Source organism: Dermacentor variabilis, chromosome 6 (genome assembly GCF_050947875.1).
Source record: "Dermacentor variabilis isolate Ectoservices chromosome 6, ASM5094787v1, whole genome shotgun sequence".
NCBI lineage: Eukaryota > Metazoa > Arthropoda > Arachnida > Ixodida > Ixodidae > Dermacentor > Dermacentor variabilis.
In genome coordinates this window covers 116,668,812-116,687,985 of record NC_134573.1, presented here as the reverse complement: position 1 = coordinate 116,687,985, position 19,174 = coordinate 116,668,812, and the positions used below count along the sequence as shown (strand labels likewise).

Genomic DNA, 19,174 nt, shown 5'->3' with positions numbered 1-19,174 from the left:
GCCGATCGCGAGGATTACAAAGGCGGAGTCTGTGCCATTGCTGGCAGCAGCCAATTCAATGAAAAGCACAGCACAGAACGGCAAGAAGCTTAACAGCGAACGTCGAAGCAGCTAGACCTAGCGTTGCCGCAGTGGTGGTTACAGTTGCCAGCAGATTTGCGTGCAAGAGCGCCGGCTCGAGGCAATCCAAATGGCGGCGGTGGCGGCTTTGATTTATGCCGTTCTGGGCCTAAGGCCGGACGGTGTTCTTGCGTCCGAAATTTCAGACGTTCTTGAATATATGGGGTACGTGGTGGTACCGCGAAGCTGTACGAATTATCGGGTGTCCGGAAAGTCGGTCGTTCACTGTACAATGGCAACTCATCCAGCAGACATCAAAGACGCTTTGTTACGATTCCTCTCCGTTACTCGAGCCAGCGTTACCGCGACTTTTCGTTTCAGTAAAGTTACAGCTAATTTTCCCTGATAGAAGTACAAATTCCTTGAGTATTTCCAGACTTCAAATTCACCGAAAATTTCCGGTTTGCCCTGCGGAGGAGCTGGGCAAAGATCGTCTTCCATTGCTCCGCAATACACACCAAACACACAGCGAGATCCCGATTATGAAATAATTAAACAGAATGCACAGCTACTCGCAGAACTCCGAGACGAGGAACGCAAACGACAGCGATCCGGCGAGAAAATCAGGAGCTAGAGGGACGCCTCACAGAAAAAATACAACAGCTCGAATCAGATCACAAACAATCGGCCGCAGAACGGACACAAACCGCATCTAATACTAACTCGCACGTAGTAAGCCAAGACTACCAACACGGCAACGCAACAAAAAAGAACAAGCAGTACACAGTGGCGCTCAACACGAAAGGCCTACAATTCGCGGCGTCCATCAGAGCAGACTATGGTGGCTGCCGAACATTCGCCGTGACGACCCTCGGTCATGCAGAACGCATGCAAAAGACCGCCACCAAAATCAGACCAGCAGGAATAGTGTCGCATGCTTAGGGGCCGCGTTACCAAAACAAGTCACTCAATAGCACCGCCAAAATTCGCCAACAGGTCGTATGGTGCCATGGCCAATTTGTTAGCCCAAGGGATTATTAACAGGGCAGACTCGATTGGAACGGTCCTGGGAATTCACTGTAATGGCATCAATAAAACGAACGCCCGAATTACTCATCAGTGCACAACCAGAAAAAAAAGAAACAAGAATCAAACCGAGGTATTACCCCACCTTAAATTACAAATTACCAAGTTTCCCACACACTAGTGTCTTCGCATCATCTGTTTGATAAAACAAGTTACACAATCGAGCAATGGGATGCAGAACTAACCAGCTCAGACCTGGGGGGCAACAGTCCTTCATACACCGGGTAAAGCGGGCTGTCGAGGCCAGTGGCGCCCTGGGTTAAAGGAGGCTCCGACCATTCCTCCAAAATCATTTTGAACAATGCTCTTCCTTCCATCTCATGCTTCAAGAACCACCATGCAACTTACCTTTAAATATATGGCACAATGCACTTACCTTGCCTATGACTTAAAATATAATGTAGGAGGCAACACATGCTTATATTCGCATAACCTATGAACATTCATTACCGGATTCACATTTATATACAACATAATCATTCAAAAGAGCATATCCAGCCTTCGTCAAGCTTTTCAACTTGTGATAGAAGCTCCAATGGTACATCTATATGTTCCACACAACCACCGAATTTCGGATCCACTTTCATTTCAATAGAAGTAAATAATAGCTCAATCACTGGTCCTGATGTATAGACACCTGTCACCTTTCCTCCTACAACCACATCACTGGTACAAAGTTTATCAATGCATGTACTTGAACAAACGTCACTAACATCAACATCTATGCTTGCTTGACTAACTTCCTGCCCACAGTTCAAGAGCTCATCTGGAGGCATTTCATGAGATGAGATGTCGGAGAAGGAGCACTGGTTTGTTGGGCTGTGTTCAGTACTCCTGAAGGTTCGTACGCCATTGTCGGTGCATTTCTGAGCCCTATGGGCAAGATGAGACACTTCAGAATTTGCTACCTTTTGCATGCAGCTGGTGCTTGCTGACAATACTGCATCAGCAGACACTAAAGCTGCAGACTGGAGGAATAAGCAGTCTTTACTGGCATTCATGTCTTCTCCAAGGTCACATGGTGATGCACCAGCCAATACTGGAGGTACACATTTCAATAAGTACTGATCCTTCATATCCCCTTTTTGCCTCCCGCGCCGTCTCCAACAGTGAGCTCTTGCATTCTTGTGCTCCGAAACAGGTTCTGTGGATGTATGCAGTGAAGTGTTACCTTCTGAGATGGCCTCATTTGGACATACATTTTCAATACAGTTTCCTTCCATCTCAAGTACAGACTTCAAAGGATCATCCGTGCTACTACTCCACTGCTGCAGACAAGATTCTGTAATGGCAAGAGTGTCGCAATACACTCCTTTGTTGCTCTTGGTGGTGAATGGACTCTCTTGTAGCTGGTCTGTTTTTCTTGTTTGGATATTTTCAGTCTTTTGAAGCAAGGGTATTTCATCAGAGACAGCAAAAAGCCTTGCCACACCATCTACTCGTTGAATTACCACACGCTTCGGGGGTTCCTCAGCCATTCTAGTTACTGTGACCTCTTTAGGCTTATGCTTCATAAGTGAATCATTGACAAAAGCCTGAGTCTTCGGTGGTTCATATACTGTTGCACTTTCAGGCTTACATTGAAAGTATGGAGCTACTTCCTGCTTTGTGTGACATGTACATGGTTCAGCTGTAACGTCAGTGCCTTTGGCTTGCGCCAACAATGTCTTCATGCAAGCATTGCACTTTGTCAATAACGACAATACAGATGATGATGTCTCTGATAAATCAATGGAAGGAAATTTCACCGTTTTCAACACACATGATGTCTTTGGACTGGCACGTAATGTATCCTTTTTCAGCATGGGATCAGTTCTGGAAATTGGAGATTTTATCGGCGATATGTTGGAGAGGTTAGTGCTAGAAATGTTTGTCACACATGTTGTCGGAGAGGTTAGTGTAGGACTTGCACATGGTGAAATATCCATAGGCAGGGGGTCATGACTGTCAGGGCCAAGGGGGCAAGTTTCTTTCTCTAATTTCTCTTCTTTGATAGGCACAGGTGGTGCTACTTCCTCTATAGTTCCATTAGAAGGGTCTGGCCAGGCACAATTCTGGTAGTTCCCATTCCAATATGATTGATGCAAGCCGTAGCCTTGTGGCACTATAAAGCCATAGGAACGATGCTGAAATCCTGGCTGGAGAAATGATGCAGGTGGAGGATAGTGGTACCAAGGGACAGGTGGTCCACCTCCCATATAGTAGTGGCCCCAGTTCACAGCTCCATACTGGTTTTCCATTGCACCAAAACCTGCAAAAAATGGTAGTCCATATAGTCCAGCAAAGCAAGTCCTACAATAAGAAATTAAAGGCACTGTTGCAAGCATTTTCTAACAATATGCTATAGACAGTTTTATTGGTGAGGAGGAACGTAGCCACAAACCAGCACACTGCACCACTCTCCTCCTTGCCCTGGTATGTGCAGATCGTCGTTTCTCCCATGGGCAGCATGGAACAGTAGTGGTTTAAATGCGAATTAGCGTGATTCTAATGTGCTCTGTCTTTGCTTGCCGTGATGTCAGATGACTCAACATCAACGGGCTACCACTGCACTGTATTCGGCTGCGAAAATAACTTTCGGTAGCAAATGTGATGGGCTTCTTTAGCCGCGGCGACTTTGTGGACTTCGCCGCTGCAGTTACAGACAAGCGCCCACTAGAAAGGACTTGACGCCATCACCTTCGTTGTGTGTACATTCAAAACATTTTGTCTTCAGTAAGCACATGCCGACAAATTCGGCACCTATGATCAAACTGGGTATGGATGAAAGGTGCGTATTCGAGTCGGTCAACTATTGCGAATGGCTGAAGTCAACTATTTCTTCGTGCACGCAATTGAAGTTATTCTGTTCGAATGTTTTCCAAGATTATCATGCTTGGTAACTAACATTCTGGTGGAAGTTGACCTAGTATGTGTCACAAAAACAGTATGTGCCGACTAAAACAAAATGAAGGTGTCTTCTTTTCCATCCTATAACTTATGCGAGCTACCCCTAATTTACATGGGTTCTCCCGTTGATCCAATTCTCGCCGGCAACTTGCCTGGCTGGTGCCGTGCCACTGTGCATTGTATTACTCCAAATAATAAAGTTGCTGTTGCAAAAAGTCGTGGTTCGTTTTCCTGCACTCTTTTTCGGTGCCTTCGGACAGGCACGACTAAAAGCGCGCATATTCTTCCAACGCATTGCATGCGTCTGGTGGATTCAAGTATTTTAGCGGCCACTATCATAATGCTGCTTTATCCATGTTGACCTTTCTGGTTATTATTTTGCAGTTCTTTATCTTGTAAAGCCCGTCCAGGGTGCCAGGTAAACAATGATAAAATCGCATCGCAAAAATTTTAGGAGCACGAATGGAGTTTCCTGGGAGCTTCCCATGTACTCTGCTGCTGTGGCACACCGCCGGACACTTCTGATTGTTGTCACGTGAGTGATACCTTAATAGAGATCAAGGCTGCATATACAATAATAACACGTTGCAAGTATGTTATGTATCGACAATGTTCAGACTTGACTCGCCTCCTGTTTAGATTGTGGGCAGGGCTGTGGCAGCACCTCTAGGCCTGTCGCTGTTTGATTATGTGGCTATTTCTAAGCTCAAAGCTTAGTAACGACAGGCTAAGAAGTTGCCCAATCCCAAAAACTTGGAATCTCTCAGGAAAACGAGAAAACTTGCCACTCGTCAGCAGCACGTTCGCGGTGCACACTCTAGCACGATCCCACATACCAGCATTGCGCCGGACAGTAGATGGCACCGTGATTTCAAAATGGCGGTGCCCTCAATAGAACGATCTATACTATACTACTGAACCACAGACACAAGTTGAAGTCATATGTAGTCCAGCAGCAGCTTTCCTGTAAATGCTAGGATCTTGGGTTAACCAAATGTGGTGTGGTTTCGGTCACACCAGCTCAAGACAAGAGGCTGGCTCAATTACACGATGACGGGAATGCGCTCGGAGTGTCTACTAATAAAATAAGAAATGCCAAATGTCTCCTCACTTTTTTTCTGCTGCCCTGTCTTGTGCCATATGAGCCTTCACTTCATTGTCATGTTCGTGTTAAAGCAGCTAATAATTAAGAAAGACAAACACAAAAACCACTAATTACATCAACCTTTTCACACGTGAGATCACTGCAAAGCTTAGTCACCTGATAATCTTGGTATGCTTTCAGAACTGGCCAGTGGTTTATGTTATGCTATGCTTTTCATTTTCTTAAAGGGACAGACAACTGATTTTTAAGGACCTAATTTTTGATGGCGCAATGCAAAGCTCACCCTTGTAGTGTTTATATCTGCAGCAGTTACTTCCAAAAGTGCATGGATATTTAGTAAGCAGAATTTTTCGATCTGAGCAGTCTCTAAAAAAGTAAGTCCCTCCTCCAGTAACGCTGAGAAGTAAGAGCGTTGTCAATAGCCCGCCTCACAAATTGTGGAATTCACCGATCGTTCTGCTTTCACAGGAGTGAGTAACTGTGGTTAACCACCTACATCTTGACCTTTTCAACTACTTTTGAAAATAAAAACCTGGTGCATTAGGTTTGCATTGTTGTACAGATATTTCTTATATATGTACCGAGTTTTTCCCCAAGTACACACCTACATCATGGCCAGCTGGCCCTCGTCATCACTGCTCTGTCGATAGATGAGCCAAGCCCACTCATCGAAAATGAAGGCGAAAGCAGCGCCACTTTTCCGCTCACTACAAACGAAGGATTATCTGCACATTGTAAGTCAGGAACTTATAACAATAAAAAGTGTACTGCATTTCAATACTAACAAAAAGATCAGTAACTGTGACACTAGTAGAAGGTCACTTATGCAGCTTCACGTTTATGCCACGTGGGGCACAGGCCATTTTCTGCGACTTTTAATGATGAATAAAAAATATAAACCAATGTTCAATGAGAAAAACATGGCTCGTTTGAGCCACTACGATATGGAATCATTCCATCAGTGGGGTTATCTCGATTTATATTCTGAGCAGTTGTCTGTCCCTCTATATTAGGGCTCTGCATGAATTAGCTAGCTAGGTTGTTACTATATAAACAACATGTAACCCATGCCCAACAGTAGAGCGTACAATAGTTCACTGATCATGTGCGTCCTGCATGAGCCGATTATTTATTTGGGGAAAAAGAATCAAAGAACACACATGCATGATGCTGTCGGCATCAAACGGTCTCAAGGTGATCATCCATGTTTGCTGACATGGCTGAGAGGGACAGCATGCCTGTCATAGTACTGCTAAATTTTTGTGCACTTTGGTAATGTGTTGTACAGTGTTTAAAAGCCCAACCAGGTATGACTTAGTAGTAAAGGGGCAACAGATTGGCCACCCAGGCCAGCAAGATGGAATTATTTGATTTCACTCGAAATAAGTTGTCTTACTAGCAATACAAATTATCGTTATCTTTCATACACAAAACTTAGGAGACGCTAAAGCTTTGCCCTTAAAGGGCCCCGCACCAGGTCTGGCCATTTTGAGCTGACAAGCGCAGAGCATACAATGCGCGATAACGATCATGTTTGCAAAGAATTACATCGCTATGCGCAGCGTCAAGGTCTCAAATTTCAATCCAAACGCCATTTTCCTTTTCCCTTGCGGTGATCATGCTCTAAGCCGGACAAATTGTTTCAACAATTCCCTAATGTGCTTTCAACACCATTTGTTGACGTTGAATGATCACATTTCAATAACCTTTCGATAATTTTTGTGTAAGGGTCGTGTCCCTGCGCCTGCGTGCTTGTGTCCGCAGTGTGCGTCGCTCATAGTGACACTTGACTTCGATCATTATTCAAGGCAACATCTGTTATTTGTGTGATCTGTTGCTGGAATTGACGAATTTAAGTTTAGAGAAATAATCAAATATATAAAGGGAACGCTTTTGTGTTTTTTATTTTACTTCACACCGAAGAAAGATGGATGTACTTCAGCTTCGTCTGCTTGTTCCCATGGTCATGCAGTCATGTGCGCAAGTAACGAAACTATGCCATTTTCTACCGTGTTTCAATGCATGATCATGCTCTGCAATCCACTTGTTCTGCCTTAGTATTCGTGTAGCACTGAATTATACTGCTAGACGTGTCCTTGTGCACAGCGTGCAAAATAGTGCAAAACGAGACAACAGCTCGCGCGCGCGACGCCGTCGGAGGAAGTGCCTAGTGTCGAAAAAAAGCTAGGAGAAAAAAAATGAAGGCGGGGCCTGCGATGTATGCGTCAAGCAATCCTCGAGGTCCTGTATGGGAGAACGCAGGGAAGGAATTTCGCTTGCATAGGCTAGACAGGGCGAGTGGAGAGAGCGTCTTGCTTGGCAGTGGAGCTCCACCTGCTGAAATCGACTATTAATGAGCCGATTTCAAAAATTTTTGCGGCAGAAAAAACACACTCCCCAGAGGACATGTAACAACTTTCAGCACATAATTTGCTATGGGGCCTGGTGAGGGGCCTCTTGAAAGCAGACCGCAATAGCATTTAAGGGTCCAGAAGCGCTTCTCACGCTTCCCGGTAACTCCAGCTTATGTAAGCGTAACCTTTTCAAGGAAACTCTTGCGGTGAACGCTATGCATGAAGGCGAGCTTTCTGGCTCTTTCCTTTTTCTTTATCTCGCATGGCCAGTGTGGTTGCTGCCACAAATGCCTGCGCCATCTACTGGTGCTGCAAAGAAATGAGCGATGCGCACCGTTTTGCGATTGCTAGAAAATTTTCACTCACGATCAACACGGTGAATGCCGAATTTTTTGCGCAACGGGGCCCTTAATTCTACTGCTTTCATATTGTCTTTGCAAACAACTGATGGGTATATTATCTGCATAACATGACATACATATTGCTTTTAGGCCAGTCATAATGAATTGTACACACACACTGCTCAATATTCACTTCCATGCTGCCTCAAGTTAACCACTTATACACAACATTTTTACACACGATAAGAACTTCATCCATGGCTGAGCACATCTTTTGTTTTTCTGCTTCAGTTAAGGTTTCATCTTGTTTGGAAAGTTTGCCAACAGCAAGCAATAAATTTCTAAAAGGCATGTTCTTGCCGCACTTCGTATTTGGTGGTACTATATATGTCTACCGAAGTATTTTAAGCATACTCTTGAAATTGGCAGGGTAAAAGAAAAGCACGAAGAAGGAAATGCAAACAATCAGCAATCGAAGCCTCACATGCATGCTCAGTGATAAAAAGGGGGGACTTGTCGGCATAGGTAGCTGTACTTTGCGGCAGTTGTGTATGTGTTGCATGTTGTAAGCTGTCAGTAGCACAACTACAGAAACAGCGCCATCGCACCAAACACAACCACGCATAGATAGTGATATAAAGGATTCTGTCACAAATCTCTTTCAGTGATATTACTTTCGCATGACATGTGTTGGATGATTCGAGAGGTTTTGCTGAACCAGCCAATGCAATGCGCACTGAAAGCATGTTGTCGGAGAGTATGCGCCATGTTGTTACATGATGCAACTGCAATATATCTTGAAGAGATGGCACAGATAAGATGAAAGAGCAGTGTTCTGAACAAGGATGATCGCACCAATCCAACACATGCGGCTGCAGAACAGAATGTGACAGCTGAGATTGCGACCTACCTACAACAATATGCTAGTGTCGTCTGCTGTTAAAGATAGCTGCCAACCGCGAACACCTTTGCTTCACTTAATGATTGCAAGCTATCAAAGAACTGCCTTGTCCAATAGGAGGGTGTGTATGACACGCTCATGCGGATTCAGTATACACAGAATTTTGCTACACAATCCACTGCATGGGGATCCGTACCGGTCTGCATGCAGGCGGACGCGGGTGGAACGGACGGGTGGATTGGGCGAGCTTTAGCCATTAAGGTGCATTTCTGAAGAGTAAGAGCAAGCGTAAGAGCAAGCATCACATCATGGGGTTCTCACCCGTGCTCTTGGGACAAAGGAATGGCAACACAGTAGTGCAAAAAATAACAAGGGCACTTATTGCACCTTTCATAGACGAAAGCCTGCTAACCGAGTTGCTATCCACGAATCGCGGAAGTCCGATACACTGCGACTGCATAACGAGCGAATATGTTCGCCCCATGCTGGACACCAACACCTGGTCGTTCGCGCGTACGGTCACGCAAACGGTGGCGCGTTCGAACGATTATGTTCGTCCATTCCATGGTAGGCCTCGCGAGACGGTCTCGCAGAAACATGGATAGGCGCACGTGCTGAATGTCTGCGCCGCTTGCCGATCCCGAGCCAAAGAGGAAGAGCCTTCTTTTTGCGCCCAAGTAACTCCGCCGTTAGGTGGCGTTAGCAGGGCAACACTCGCACCATCTCTCGTACTACCCTGCAAGCATACCGAGCACCGCAGTAAAGCCACGCGGCGAAGCCGGATTACCGGAGACGGGAGCTATGCGAGAAAACAGGGGACGCATGAGAGTAGCGCATCCCCACATCCTCCTAAGCTTAAATCACTAGATATTCCGGTGAAACATGTCACACGGTCTGACATCAACGCGTGCTTCGCGAACAAGGTACTACATGCAACAGCGGCCACGCCGCGGATATGTGCAAACGCTGTCCATAACATGCGAGCCGACATTGTCCTTGGGTACACCGCTAGCGTGTGCTGGTCACAGCAGCAGCTCTGTAGACTCGACGGCACGATTTCAGGCCACGAATCCGGAAACGGCGACGCAGTAGTCGGTTCGAGCAAGCACCGCTCGCGCCGACGCGCCCTGCTGGCGAGAGCCGCAGTAGCTGTTGGTGACCGCCGGCTCTTTTCTCTGCCGCCGAGGGGTGCGAGCCGGATACAGGCAGCCGCCGAAGTCGCTGCGCCGAACTGGCCACAGCATCACCATTGCCCGGGGTGGCTCGATCGTAGTCCGGGGCAGCAGCGCAGACGATGTGCAGGTGACAGCAAACGAGGGGTGACTCTACTCAGGCTGCGTACACTCGACGCACTCGGCAAACACTAAAGTAGTGCAAGGGAGAGGAATTCTACATGCCCATCGCTCACGTGGTACGATGTTCAATTCGGCTAGCAAAAGATCGGGCGGCTACTCAGATGTTAAGTTCACGTGAACGAAGCTCGCTTCTTTGAGTCGAACAAGTAATTACAATTCATGCGAGGCTAACTAGAATAAGGGAAGCAAAGTGCAACACCTCAACGCCACGGTCCACCAGGTTGTGCGCCTCCACGTGCAACAGGCAGCTTCGTAAAGCATTAGGCCTAAGCGTCGCTACCCTGACAACAATTAAACGGCATCCAAAAAACAACACCCAAAATGGGCGCAAAACAGGCAGCCGGGAGGAGACGTCAGCTCTGTTAGGTGGTCCTATCCCGTTCGGTGAACACCGCATCCGAGTTGACGGCGTCCACCGTCCCAGACGGTGTCGGAGCGGCCGGTGCCAGGCCGCAATACCAGTCAGCCCGTAGCGGCACCCGTGGCCCGCGGCAACCCGGAGCCGCGACTTCATCAGAGTAAAGATAGAAGAAGCTATTTACAAAATAAATTCGGACCACCCACGATGCTTTCGTACTCACTCGCTTCGGTTGGCCAATGCTCCGCGGGCGCTAAGCCTCGCTCTCCCTGGATGTGTACCACGTGGCTCTCGTATCGACGAATGTCACTTAAAAAAATTATTTGCTAAAAGGCTTAGCACGCTGAAAAGTTCAAACACACTACAGCCACCGTCGCCTCGCCGAAGAAAGCTCGCCGCCGACGCTAGCCATCAAAATCCACGCTGGCCCTACGCTTCGGTTCAAAAAGTCTCGAACGAAGCAAGAACGAATGTAATTATGGGGTTTTACGTGCCAAAACCACTTTCTGATTATATGAGGCACGCCGTAGTGGAGGACTCCGGAAATTTCGACCAGCTGGGGTTCTTTCTATCGTCCGATTCCCCAAGAGGTCCACGTTGGGCAGCCAGATGTGGGGTTCTCACCCGTTCTCTTGGGACAAAGGAACGATAACACTGTAGTGCAAACAATCACAAGGGCATGTATTGCACCTTTCATAGATTAATGCCTGCTAGCCGAGTTGCTATCCACAAGATATGCCGATGGGCACGCGACAAATCGCGTAAGTCCGACTCACCGCGACCGGATATCGCGCGAATATGTTCGCCCCATCAGGACGCCAACGCCTGGTCGTTCGCGCGTACGGTCGCGCGCACGGTGGCGCGTTCGAACGATCATGTTCGTCCATTCCGTAGTGGGCCTCGGGAGACGGTCTCGCAGAAGCATGGATCGGCGCACGCGCAGAACGTCCGCGCCGCTTGCCGAGCCCTAGCCAAAGAGGAAGAGCCTTCTCCTTTTTTGCGCCCAAGTAACCCCGCCGTTAGGTGGCGTTAGCAGAGCAACACTCGCGCCATCTCTCGTACGATCCTGCAAGCATACCGACCGCTACAGTAAAGCCACGCGGCGAAGCCAGATTACAGGAGACGGGAGCTTTGCGAGAAAACAACATATCTGGGGACGCGTGAGTCGCGCATCCCCACAACATATACGATGTTTCAAAATTAGTTATGCATGCATATTTATGACAACTGGCTGTGAGAGAGAGGACAATTGCCATCTTTGAGCTGGATTGCTATAATAGGCGGAGAATACTTGCGTAAAAAGATAAAAGCCTAATTGACCATTAACAATATTTCACTATACAACTTTCTGGTTACTTCAGCAACATCTTGTAATTTATGAAATGAAGCCGCAATGGGGGTTATAGCGCAGGAGGGCACGGACAAGAGCGATACAACAAGGAGGAGGGCTAACTTTCAACTGGGTGTTTACTTCCCTATATTTGTAGGCCCGCGCACTCAAAAGGCCTTCCAGCGCTATGACCCCATCGCCCCCAACTAGCCCCAACAAGCATACTTCAAAACGAAGCCACTGAGCTATCAAGGACTATCTACTTGGAATAACCTTGAGACACCTGTTTATAGAAAACTGCCATCAAATATGAATTACAATGCACTGCTCCACTTTTAAACACGACACAGCTTTATGCACTGCAGGGCCAAAGTAACTAAAACAAAAATGCATTTTGGTGCATACTTTGGGAATGCATATTGGAAATTGGTGTCATCCTCAGAATTTGTTCCACGTGGATTTGTCTTACACAACTTACTGGCTACAATGTATAAATGTATGTGATGTAATTAGACGATCAATGAAAACCTGTTAGTCTATTATGAATGTCAATTTCTCCTACATGTCTGCTGCTTCAAGCAATGCAGCCAATGGACAAGAGCAGTGCTAACTGCCGCAGGCAATATTAAAATTTCTGAACAATGTGCTTTGAAATACACACTATAGAAACGCAATGACTAAAATAGTATGATCTGCATTGCTTGTTATACTTTCATGCTCTGAATGGTGCCTACTATTCTATTTATAAGGGTATACCATGTTCCTTCTAATTTTATTTTTTATTGGGCCTTCATATAGGCTCCGTAATATTGTTTTCTTTCACCACAAGAGATTAGGTATACGGTGCGCATGGTGTGATGCGCACTGCTTATTTGCTTTTTGTTATTCATAAATGTATCCCGTCTTTTTTTGTCTTGTTTTGTGGTTATACACTTAAACATCGATATAACGAAGTCATTAAAATTGGCAATTTAGCTCTTTATGCGTAAATTTCGTGGTATTGAAATTCGACCTTTTATGCAAATAATACAGTCGCCGTTGAATTGTTCTTACACGGAAAATGGCCGCAGAATTTTCCGAATTATGGGGCAACCGAAAAAAGTGAATCTGAATAAGAAAGCACTTAATTTTGATGAATTCAGCAGTCGGGGACGAATCATACGGTTTCATGCCACGTCGAAGATATCTTCACACAGGCGGTACGAATTAAGCGAAGCTAGCCACGCTCTCGCGTACACTCCGCCGCCACTGCTGATAGCATCGCCCACACTGGGACAACGCTATCATGAAAAGCGCCGGCAACAGAGCACGAATTATTAGTCTGCCTCTCGCTCCAACGGGTCACCGAAACTCGAGATTACGTAACCTCCAATACTAAACGCGCGGGAAGACAGCTTACATGATGCCACGCCGTTTCGGCACGCCCACTCTTTGCACACGCGCCAGATTACCTCTAAAGCATGGTGCACGGCTGCGTATGCGCTCAGCCGTGCTTACAGCCATGCGCAACCCCAACCCCTCGCACGCGCGCTTGATCGCGTTAACGCGATCTCGCCTCACTCCCTCTCTTTCTCTATGCTCGCACGGGAAGGCGGCACTCGTGAAGCCACCATCTTTATTGTCTTACCGTCGCAATTTCATTCGCACCTGAAGCACACAATGCGCGGGCGGCGACAGTACCTTATGGCATTTGGAATTTATAGGCACATGATGCGGCTCCACTTCGGCGGTCGCTTTTGTCGCGCGGCGCGCTATTTGAGAGGTGCGTTTGAAAGCAGTCGCTTGTAATTCAATCATTTGACCATATGTGTCCGCGGAAGTTTCCATTGTTTCGGCATTCCTTTGCGGCGGCAGTGAAATTTCATTGTATTGAAATCGCACGCACGCACACTTCGTTATATTGAGGTTTTAAATATATGTTCTATGGACAAGATGTTATCAAAAGTTAAATACTTAGTTCTATCGAGAATTTCCTTACACTAAAGTTTGTTATATCGAGGTTTACCTGTATTAACTTTATTCGCCAGTAATTAATGCTGTCAGTAAGTGATGTTAACATTGTATTACTTCTTCCTATATGCGTGTAATTTGGCCCTCCTACTTGGGCATTGTTCTGGGCCTGCAGCATTGCATAAATAAAAAAGTGCTATCGCATTTATCATGCACAAAAGACACAAACAGCATGCAGGCTTCACTTAGGGTATTTAAGTTGTCACATAACACTGTCTCATGAACTTATAAAATACTAGCGAACAGGCAGCCTTAACCGGGGCACACGAGTGACATCTTCTGGGTTGTAAAGACAGCATTTCCTTTTGCGGCAGACTAATGCTATGAATGCGTCAGTTTTAAGCAGCGCAGAAGAAAATGGACTAGGAGAGATTGAACCAGCGCCACCTAACATCTGAAAATTTTTCAATCGTCCGATAGGAGCGGTACAAGCTTGGTCAATTCTTTTTTTTTTTTTGTGTGTACGTGCTCTTCAATATGTCAGCACTGCAACTCGCCTACTTCACTGTGCTTTTACGAAACTGTCCCTCATGAGCACAATGCAAGCAGACATGCATGGCTGTACATCACGTCCCGATAATGTGTTTATACAATTGCTGACCAAGTTTTTTTTTGGTACAGAGGCTGCAAAAATTCAACGAATATGATACTCCCTAATGCAGAATTTCAGCGCAGCTCTATATGTTTTAATTTCACTATTTATTGGCTGGTGCGGACAATCTGTCACTGATGCCCGTGAATTTCATGGCGAAATAAATTTCTCAGCGAGCAAGTGTACAGAGTGTGCTCCTATGTTCTCAAGCTAGGCTTGCGCTAGCCTCGGTGTCACCTGAAAAGCCAGGACGCGTCATCGCATGCAGTTTTTGGTCACCAGCCAGCTGTTCGCAGAAGTACGCAGGCTAAGCAATTGCTACGGTTCAACAAACCCCTGTCAATCCGCGATGCCTCGTCCGATTGTCTGGCTAACATCTTTGCCGACGCCGTCACGACACATATGGAAAAGGTGCAAGCAGCATTTCGACCAGACGCTCCCTTTGGCATGTCAGCGACACCACCAACATCGTGGGAACCACTTAAAAGCCGAGAACGGCAGCGCAGGCAGATCAGTGGGCTCGGTGGCACCATCCGGCGAACGATTCTAAAGTTTGTGCGCTTCTTTGTTCAGGTTGGTGAGAAAGTGCCCTCTGCCAAGTGCGTAAAAACTAGTTGTGTACGCCTTATAGTGCTGACGAGCCCACAGTGTCTGCTACCTTGTTGCGAGTCGTTTCGTACCGCCCACTTACTACTGCAACTTAGCGGTGATGTCGAGGAAAATCCCGGCCTACATAAGCTAGACGTAATCCTCGAAATGATCACTGCAATTAAAGCTTCTCAGACATCTTTAGAAGACGGACTACACGAGTGTGAAGCGTAGGCTATCAGAAGCGGAAACAGCACTGTCTACACTAAGGCAGTATCATGAAAAAGTTGAGTGCATAGCATCAGTCAGCCCAATAGTACAGATGTCAACCAAATTAACAAAAAAATTACTGATTTAGAGAACTGCAGTCGCAGAAATATCATCTATGATTTGAAGGAAACTGCTCGTGAAGATAACGCATCAATCGAACAAAGAGTTGTAAATAACGTCGTCAAAGGCATGCTGGGCATCGGCACGTTCCATAGCGCGTGTCCACCTAAAGAAAACCGAGAGCGTCCAGTTATCATACGCTTTTACAGAAAAGTTGTCAGTCTTGCGCAATGCTTTAAAATTCACAGGTAGTAACCTATCTATATCGGGAGATTACTCTGCGGATGTTCGCTAAAACAGCAGAAAGTTATAGCGATCTTCCAAGGATAATCGTGCCAACGCCAAAAACGTAACCTTGTTATTGACAAACTGAAGATGAACAATGAACTGTATGGGATGATCAAGAAAATAAGCGAATTCCCGTAAGACATGCACAGGGAGACACTATTACGCGTACGAATGTTACAGCCGCCTGATGTACAGAAAATGTTTCACTGCTCGAGTCATTCTGTTTTAATGCCCGCAGCATTGTTAATAAAGCTGACAAACTAGAAATTTTACTGCTGTGCTCTCCGGATGTTGTTATAACTACTGAAACTTGGCTCCACCAAGAAATTCACGATTCAGAAATAGTGCCGCCCTCGTGTACAAATGCGCACTGATCGAAACGGGCGCTGAGTAGCTAGCGCGATAAACAATCGCCTACATTTCCAGGAGAAACTGGCATAGCAAACTACGACAGTACCCGGTGTTGAGTTAAACTTCATGACTATTCACTTTTAATAGCGGCTTTAGACATATGCCCAGTAATGGTTAGTTTATTGTACATGTTGCTTGTTGATGCAAATATATGTACATGCGCTTCTGTGTGCAATTTATAACCCACTTTCTGTAACAGCCTGTGCAATGCTGAAAGTATTTCACAGCCAAGCTGTCTATGGCTAGGATCTGGGGGAAAATGTGTCCGAGATGCTTGCAAAAACAAGCCATCATGTGGGCACATCCTGTGGATAGTGCAGAAGGGGTCCAAGCTCAATGGCACATACCCCTGTAGTCTCGGGGACCTGTAACGCGCCCTTGAACTACCACTGTCACAAGTGTGACCCAAAGAGGTCCCAGGCACAAGGGCCAGATGTTTAAAAAAATGTTTTGTACAACTTTTTCAAAAAGGACTGTCAAAGAAATGATGGTCCCTCCCCTGCCTGGAACAGTGATGCAAGCGAAGCTCGAGATCCGCGACTCTTCGTTGTCGTAACGCCTCGGCTTCGCGCTCCCTCACGGCGAAGTCGGCACGTCGACGACGAGCCCTTTCTCGAGCGAGTTCCCGGCGGCGTTCATGAAACGCCGCCTGCTCTTCGGCCGCACGCACGAAGCGCGGCTCGCTCCCGCTGCCGTTCCTCCGACGTAGTCTGCTCTTCCGCAGAACGAACCAAACACGGCCTCCCCATCTGACTGCCGGGACTGAACGGGCGGTAAACGCCGGGAACGAGGCGAGCGAACGTACCCTTTCTCTCCTCCGGAGGGAGGGACGCCTGTGACTGGCTCGCGCCTTGCGCTGCGTCTACTTCTTAAAACCCTGCTTTAAAGGGCGCGTGGTATTTTTTTTGGAGACATCCCCCTGCCAGGCTGATTATGTCAATACTACGTGGTAATTGTATCCTGTAATTTTTGTTTTGTGTACTGCTGTGCTTTGCCAAAGTCAGGCAATAAAGAAAAAAATTGGAGGACGCTTAAGCTTCGCCTTCAAGAGTGGAACGCGATAGCGTTATCGCACCCCGTTCGCACCACCCACTCATTCTCTCGGCATGCTTTTGACGTGACAAAGGGGAGAAGCGGGCGAGTGGCACGCCACCTGTCGGGGCAGCGCCATACATTGCGAGGAGAGGGTCTTCTGTGTTTGCCGCAACATGGCTCTGCGTGTGCGCCAAGCCCAGAAGAAATGTAGCGGAAACGTACTTCGCTACTCGTTTAACTGCGACTTCTGTAATTTACATGCTCATAATTACCGATATACACCACAGTATAACTTTCTACGGCACGTTTCTAAGGCAACACCGCATTCACTAGAGGCGCTTTTGTCCCACTTTGAACCATCGAACTCATGGCTAAGTGGTAGCGTCTCCGTCTCACACTCCGGAGACCCTGGTTCGATTTCCACACAGCCATATTGCAAGTCGTTTTTATTTATGAATTGCCATCCGGGATTCTTCGCTCACGGCCAACGCCGCCGACTTTTCTGTGACACGAACTCCTTAACACTGTTGCGTTAAAGATCGACAATGGCCGAGTCGATTGGCATGGTGGTCTCGCAACCCAGAGGTCAGTGGTTCGAACCACAGCCCTGCAAACATTTTTCGAGCAAGCGCATTAGTGCCACTGCTCGCGCGTTCGTCATCGTCTTCCAGAGCTGGTTACGTTGGCGTAGTGTAGAACTTTTCTGTCGTCTTAATGGGGAGGCCGCGTCTGCGAGGGTACGAGCCTTTCATTGCCTTACGTGACGGACATATTTTAACGCGACAGCGTTAAGGAGCTCGTGTCGCAGAAAAGCCGGTGTCGTCGGTGTCGGCGTCCGCGGCGTTGGCCGTGAGCGATAAATCACGGCAGGGCGTCGGTGTCGGCGGCGTTGGCCGTGAGCGATAAATCACGGCAGGCACTTCATAAATAAAAAGCAACTTCCAAGATGGGCTGGGTGGGAATCGAACCAGATTCTCTGGAGTGTGAGACGGAGACGTTACCACTGAGCCACGAGTTCGATGCTTCAAAGCGGTACAAAAGCGCCTCTAGTGAACGCGGTGTTGCCTTAGAAACGAGCTGTTTCTAAGGCTCAGGCGTGCGTCGCTTGCTCAGGCGCACATTTCGTTGTCGCGCCGAACGCTGCGTTGCTCGATGCTCACCGCGTCCGATGCGGGGCGCGTAGTCGCTGCGCCGTAGCCCATTGTCTTACACCCCTTGGCGGGTCGACGGGAACGCTGTCGCGTTCCACTCTTGAAGGCGAAGCTTAAGCGTCCTCCAATTTTTATTAACGTATCTATATCGCCAAGTTACTAGAGATTAGGTCATGTTCGTACCTTTGTTCAATATTCTGGGTCACCTATATGCCGTGCGCTAAACAACCTCGTTCGTCATCTACCTTCACAGAATGGCACTGAATTTTTTCAAATAAAATTTTTAAAATTGGCACAAAAGTGTAGAATAAACAAGCTTTCCATCTTGTTGGGGCTAAGGCTAGCGTATCCCATCGCTGCCGTACAGTTGTTGCGACTCTGCGTCCGAGTGGCCATTATGGCTCCGTGGCTGATGTGTTGGGTGCCGGGTGATCGAGAAGTCTGGAGCGACGTCCAAGAGATGGAAAAGAAAAGGGCTTTTTACATGACGAGAGTTCACATGTACTAGCACGAGTACGTGTACTAGTACGAGCATAGTACTAGTCGAAGCACAAGCCTACAGCACTCAAATTCCACTTTGTATGCGCTTCTTTTTCCATTTTCTCTCGTCGGAGAAATTCATTGTACTTGACCAACCACAATTGTTGAACCGTGCGCAAAATCACGCCCATGAAGTCGCATCGTCCCGCCGGGATACGCTTCCAATGTTGCATGTTTGCCCCCGCATACGAGGCAACGACATGCAACGTGATGTCAAAGTCGTTCCCACGGAAGTCCTCGACGTTGGCCCCTTTGACTAATTAGTAGGCCATTCGTGGCGGTCTGCTAGTCGGGGTCAGGCTCCGGTAGAGTGGTATTTCATGGCGGTTGCTTCCAAAACGGACGACGGCTGTGATCGCCTCGACGTGAGCGCCTTTGCGTGTCACCGTCTATGTCGGGTCCAATCTCGTCCAGGCGGGCGCTTGTCAGCTTTGTTTACGCTGATTTAGC

The 19,174-nt window shown here is 47.2% G+C and overlaps 1 long non-coding RNA gene across 1 annotated transcript in view; it reads right to left on the bottom strand.

The window, feature by feature from the left end:
• Positions 1-1,564: 1,564 nt before the first annotated feature.
• Positions 1,565-19,174, bottom strand: part of LOC142585083 (uncharacterized) — a 38,758-nt gene continuing 21,148 nt past the window's right edge. Inside the window, exon 2 of the long non-coding RNA XR_012829024.1 lies at positions 1,565-3,397. This is a non-coding gene — a long non-coding RNA (uncharacterized LOC142585083). The remainder of the gene's footprint in view (positions 3,398-19,174) is intronic.